Below are 6,000 nucleotides of genomic sequence, written 5' to 3' on the forward strand. Positions count from 1 at the left end.
TCCAGGGAGAGATTGAGGAGTTGGTAATATGAGTTCTTTTTGGTAAAATGAAGTTTGGCAAAACACTCCTTTGTCGGATATTCTCCCTTCACAACGAATATTCCCATAAAAGGAACAATAGCAGCATATGCAATCCCCATAAAAACAATGCTGCAGGATTGTTTGGAATTATAGAACAAGCTGCCAGTGTTCTTTGGGCCTCTGCTTTCCACCCACGCCTCCAATACTGTGGGTAGTACCAGGTTTTCTCAAAGTTATTAGCCTGGTGGAATCTGCTACATAAATAAAGACAGCACATTCTTATTTTATGGAAACGAATTAGCACTAGTTAGTATTTCTTCCCTTTTTAGGAAAAGACAATTTGGTGTCCGATACACCTGCGAGTCGGCTTACTACCTTACCAAGTCCCTGCCAACAGATACGATGTGTTGATTTTAAGTAATGAAGGGAGTGTAAAACAATTTCTTTCTCCCAGGAATATAGCTAAGAGATATAATGTCCAGATTCTAATGTGAAGAACTATCATATGCTGTATTACAATGAGCAATGGAAAGAGATGAATGCCCAACTTGTCGGTAACGAACTGCGTGATTCCCAGCCTAAAGCAAGGACCGCTGTGAAACATCTTGTCAACAACATACTGTTCGAAGCAGGTGTAGGAAGGTACGACGATGATGGGCCATACACTTCACGTCATGGGAGTACGAGCTATAAGTGATGATGAAGAACAACCAAGTGGTTATGAGTTTACAGAACTTAACAAAATATTTGACACATTAATAATCAAATCAAAAGTTTACCATGTCATTATGTATAGGTCAATGTCTGTTTAACATGTACTTTTATTGAATACATAAATAACAACTACTTTTTATGTGAAAATGTTTGGGATTAAAATTCTGAAGAGATGCATGAACGATACTTAACTGTCTCCAGTAGCCAGGTATCTCAAAGTCAATTATATTCACACTTGAACTGACATCGCATCATGAGCACAGATTATGACAGTTGGTGTCAGCTTTTGCCACCAAAGGAATGAGCTTTTCGACTAAGTAGTCAAAATCCTGCCTACTCATACGAGTCAAATTTTTGAACAACCATCATTTGAAATAAGTTTTTCGAAAAATTCCTTATGATTTTCAGTACTTTTAACAAATAAATCTCTGATCCACCATCAGGGCTTCTTCCGATTTCTTCTTTTAATGCCATTTGCGAGGATCAAATAAGCAGAAACTACCACTGCTTCCAATGACATGACGCTCATTATTGGCAAACTGGTACGGAGGAACGTGAAATGCTTTTGCCTCATGCTATAAGCAGCAGCAACAAGAAGCCATACTTAGAATTTCCAACAGATTCTTGGGTGACATTTTACTTGTGATACAGTATGAAGAAGCATGCTAACAACTAGCAACGAAATAACGCGCGTAGCATGCTATACGTTGCTTGTTGCCTCAGTGGAAACGTATCTATCCTTGGTGCATACCTGAAGTTACTTCTACATCTGTCCATTACTTCCATCCAAGATATCATGGTACGTTCTTCCTACAAAGAAATTCACAATCCAGTAATTTGATGCCACATACATTGGTATTTTCGATAGTGAGCGTAGCTGCAGTACCGAGTGAAATACTTTTCAGAAGTCAACAAGTAATGCACCTAACTGAATGCTTTCATCCATGGCTTTCATTATGTCAATTGAGAAAAGCACGAGTTGTGTTTTGGGAGACCGATGTTTTCGAAATCTATGCCGGTTAGCATGGAGAATTTAATTTTGTTCAAGATACTTCAACATGTTCTAGCTCAGAATATGTTCTAGGATCCTACATCAGATGAACATAAATGAGAATGGACGGTAATCTTGTGAATTACTTCTATTACTCTTCTTTAGGCAGGTGCAGCCTGTGACTTTTTCTATTCACTGGGCACAGCTTTTGGTTCTTGTGATCTACGCTATACTATTGAAATGGAAATGTTCGACATTACTCTTTCGGCCAGGTGTTGTCACATAAGGTAAGTCGACACAAAATGGTTAGTGTTTTTCGTGCATACACTGTCAACAACTGGTCTTGATAGTGCTCCCAACTATGCTGTTGCTATTGACAGGTTTGTTCCATGGCAAATGGAATGGAGAAAATAACCGAATTCAGTACCGAAACGCCGAAGTAAATATTAACTTTAAAAAGGTGGAGTATATGGATCGAAATATGTCCATAATCCACAGCTGGGCGAGCTAGCAAGAACATACAGACATATGTACAGTCATTAGAGTGTCACCTTGTCACTGCCACTTCAACTCAGTGGAATTGTATGGACTCAAATTTATGGTTATGTTACAGAAAAAAAGTATACTGTATGCAGTCGAGTAACTCAGCATCTAAGCTGTTAGGGAAGTGACCCCTGAAGACTGGAGGGCAGTGCTTCATGGAAACATCTTGGCAGGACGTGTGACGTATTTACCTTTAGATATCATGTAGTTGATACAACAAAAGGGGCCTGACTGCCCCCAGATCTCACCAGCTCGGTGTAAGATATACGCCATGCATGCCCTGACAGAATATACCTACGTACCTTTGTGCCCACAGGCGAGGCAACTCTGCAGCAACCTCGAATTCGCTATTGTGTGCTACTGCCCATTAAAATTGCTACACCAAGAAGAAATGCAGATGATAAACAGGTATTCATTGGACAAATATATTATACTAGAACTGACTAGCGATTACATTTTCATGCAATTTGGCTGCATAGATCCTGAGAAATTAGCACCGAGAACAACCACCTCTGGCAGTAATAACAGCCTTGGTACTCCTGGGCATTGAGTCAAACAGATCTTAGACAGAATGTACAGGTACAGCTGCCCATGCAGCTTCAACACGATACCACAGTTCATCAAGAGTAGTGACTGGCGTATTGTGACGAGTCAGTTCCTCGGCCACCATTGACCAGACGCTTTCAAGTGATAAGAGATCTGGAGAATCTGCTGGCCAGGGCAGCAGTCAAACATTTTATGTATCCAGAAAGGCCCGTACAGGACCTGCAATATGCGGTCATGCATTATCCTGCTGAAATGTGCGGTTTTGCTGGGATCGAATGGAGGGTAGAGCCACGGGTTGTAACATAACTGAAATGTAACGTCCACTGTTCAAAGTGCCGTCAATGTGAACAAGAGGTGACCGAGACATGTAACCAACATCACGCCGGGTGATATGCCAGAATGGCGATGACGAATACACGCTTTCAATGTGCATTCACCGTGATGTCGCCAAACATAGATGTGACAATTATGATGCTGTAAACAGAACCTGGATTCATCCAAAAAAATGACGTTTCGCCATTTGTGCACCCAGGTTCATCGTTGAGTACACCATCGGAGGTGCTCCTGTCTGTGATGCAGTATCAAGGGAAACCACAGCCATGGTCTCCGAACTCATACTCCATGCTGCTGCAAATGTCCTCAAACTGTTCGTGCAGATGGTTGTTGTCTTGCAAATGCTCCCATCTGTTGACTCAGGGTTCGAGATCCATTACAGCCATGTGGATAAGATACTTGTCATCTCAACTGCTAGTGATACAAGGCCGCTGGGATCCAGCACGGCATTCCATATTACCCTCCTGAACCCACTGATTCCATATTCTGCTAACTGTCATTGGATCTCGACCAACGCGGGCAGTAATGTCACAATACGGTAAACCGCACTCGCGATAGGCTACAATCCGACCTTTATCAAAGTCGGAAACGTGATGGTATGCATTTCTCCTCCTTACACGAGGCATCACAATAACATTTCACCAAGCAGCGCAAGTCAACTGCTGTTTGTGTATGAGAAATCGGTTGGAAACTTTCCTCAGGTGAGCATGTTGTAGGTGTGAATATTCTGAAAAGCTAATCATTTGCATATCACAGCCTCTTCTTCCTGTTGGTTAAATTTCGCGTCTGTAGCACGTCATCTTCGTGGTGTAGCAATTTTAATGGCCAGTAGCGTATGTCGCCTGGTAAGCGGTTCTCTGATGTTGAGATGTGGCGAAGGGGCGCGGGCTCACACTGTAAAACTGAGGCTAAGAAGGCATTTACAATTTGCCTTGAAAATGAATGCTCACTATGAAGGTCTCTTTTGACTATACGTGTATGGTGTCTGTTCTTTCGGATACACATACACTCGAACTCATGTGGGAATAGGCCTTGCTACGAGCATTGAGATTAGTGGGCAAGGAGCACTACTTTCGTAGTGTGTGGAGTAAGTTGAGAATTTGGGTTTCAGAGGGTTAGCTGCCTCTGTTAATTTAAAAAAGATAAAAATGGATCAACGCTGAACTTGAGCAAGTGTCGTAGGACGTCCGCTCCGAACAAATGCAACAATCAGCTATGAACAAAATGAGATTAAGAAAAAAAAGAGGGTTAACTGCCTCCTGTAACAAGAAAATTGAGTGACTGGATCAACAATGAACTTCGACTGATGACAGGGGACATCCGCCCCGAATAAATGCAACCAACAACAACAAACAAAATGAGATTAGAAAAAAAACGTGGCTTAGGGGTCAGAGCGCCTGCCTACTAAGCAGCAGATCATGGGTTCGAATCCCGGTCGAGCACACATTTTCAGCTCTCCTCGTTGATTTCTACCAATTTTCCTTACACAACTGATGTTCATAATTCATTGAAATTTCATTCTTTTTTAACATCTGCATTTTGTCCTCTGCTGTTAAAACAGAAGTGCAGGAACGATCGCTGACTGAGATACACACTGTCAGTATGAAATGAAAGGTGGTGTTAGCAGATGCAGGAGTGGAGGTGATGGATGAGTCGACAGCACACAGGATACTCGTTCTCAGTTGGCGACATGCAGTGAGGCCTTGGAGGAATTTCGAATGCAGTAAAGTTGGCCTGTGGACTTCCTTTCCTTTCGTGAGAATTGTGGGCAGTACAAAATGCTGAACAAGCACGAACAATAATCTGAGTGGGTAGAAGAAGGAAATGAGTTAGCCAGTTAGGTACATGGCCACGACCAGGGAGAGCCAAGGCCGTCCCCCGCCCCTTACAAACTAACGCATGGGCGCCGTTGGACAGAGCTCTGGAGAACGCTGAAGGTGCAGCTGTGTTCGAGGCAGCAAAGGAGGCAGACAGTTTAACGTTGGCGTCTGAGATAAAATCTCAACATAGGAACCACGAAGCCAACCGGTAACAAATAACTGTTTGGTACATTGATTTCGGTTTCGACACCTCTAAGTATGTCTTCATCAGAATGAAATTTTAAGAAACCGCTAAGTTAGATATGCTGAAGTGAAAAATTAAAATCAAACAAATTCAAGCCTTTGGCATGTATGCCTTGCTAGGAACATCATCTGATGTCTGCTAAAATGCAATTGGGGCATTTACAATGAACTATTTTGGCCACTTAGAACGAATTCAGCAAACCTGCAATACATATTGTGGGAAAAAATTATTAAAATTGGTTTAAATGTGGTCATAGTTGGCTGAAACACACTAAGGTTACAGAAACTAGACTTCCAAAACCTTATTTTAGTTGTTGACGCTGCAGTATAATAGACACTTTGAGGTTCTTAGGTACCAAGGATCTCGACTTACAGAGATGGTTGTGCTTACTATGGAAAACATGTTTCAGAGGTGACCTTATGATGGTTAGAATTGCGAATTACCAGTGCTAGTCGAAAGAGGGTGATGTTGCAGATTAAACCGTTCATATCGGAATAAATAAGTAAGCGCGAAATACGCCCAAAAGTAAACAAATGCAAGTAAAATCCTATCATTTTCTGACCTGCAATGACCCAAATCGAATTTTATTGAGTCTTGTCTTGTGTTACTCGGCTAAAGAAACACTTTTCATCAGCTGTCGAGCCCTACTCATAATGCTACAGTGAAAGTGTACAGAATGAAATGCTAACAGTGCAGCATAGAGGGAAGACGGGCTGGCGAGCAAGATTCATTTACCCTGCTTGGCTGGGGCATAGCTTGGCTTGGATGGGAGCAAAGAAGCCTGTCCA

This window comes from Schistocerca americana, chromosome 3, assembly GCF_021461395.2.
Source record: "Schistocerca americana isolate TAMUIC-IGC-003095 chromosome 3, iqSchAmer2.1, whole genome shotgun sequence".
Classification (NCBI taxonomy): Eukaryota; Metazoa; Arthropoda; class Insecta; order Orthoptera; family Acrididae; genus Schistocerca; species Schistocerca americana.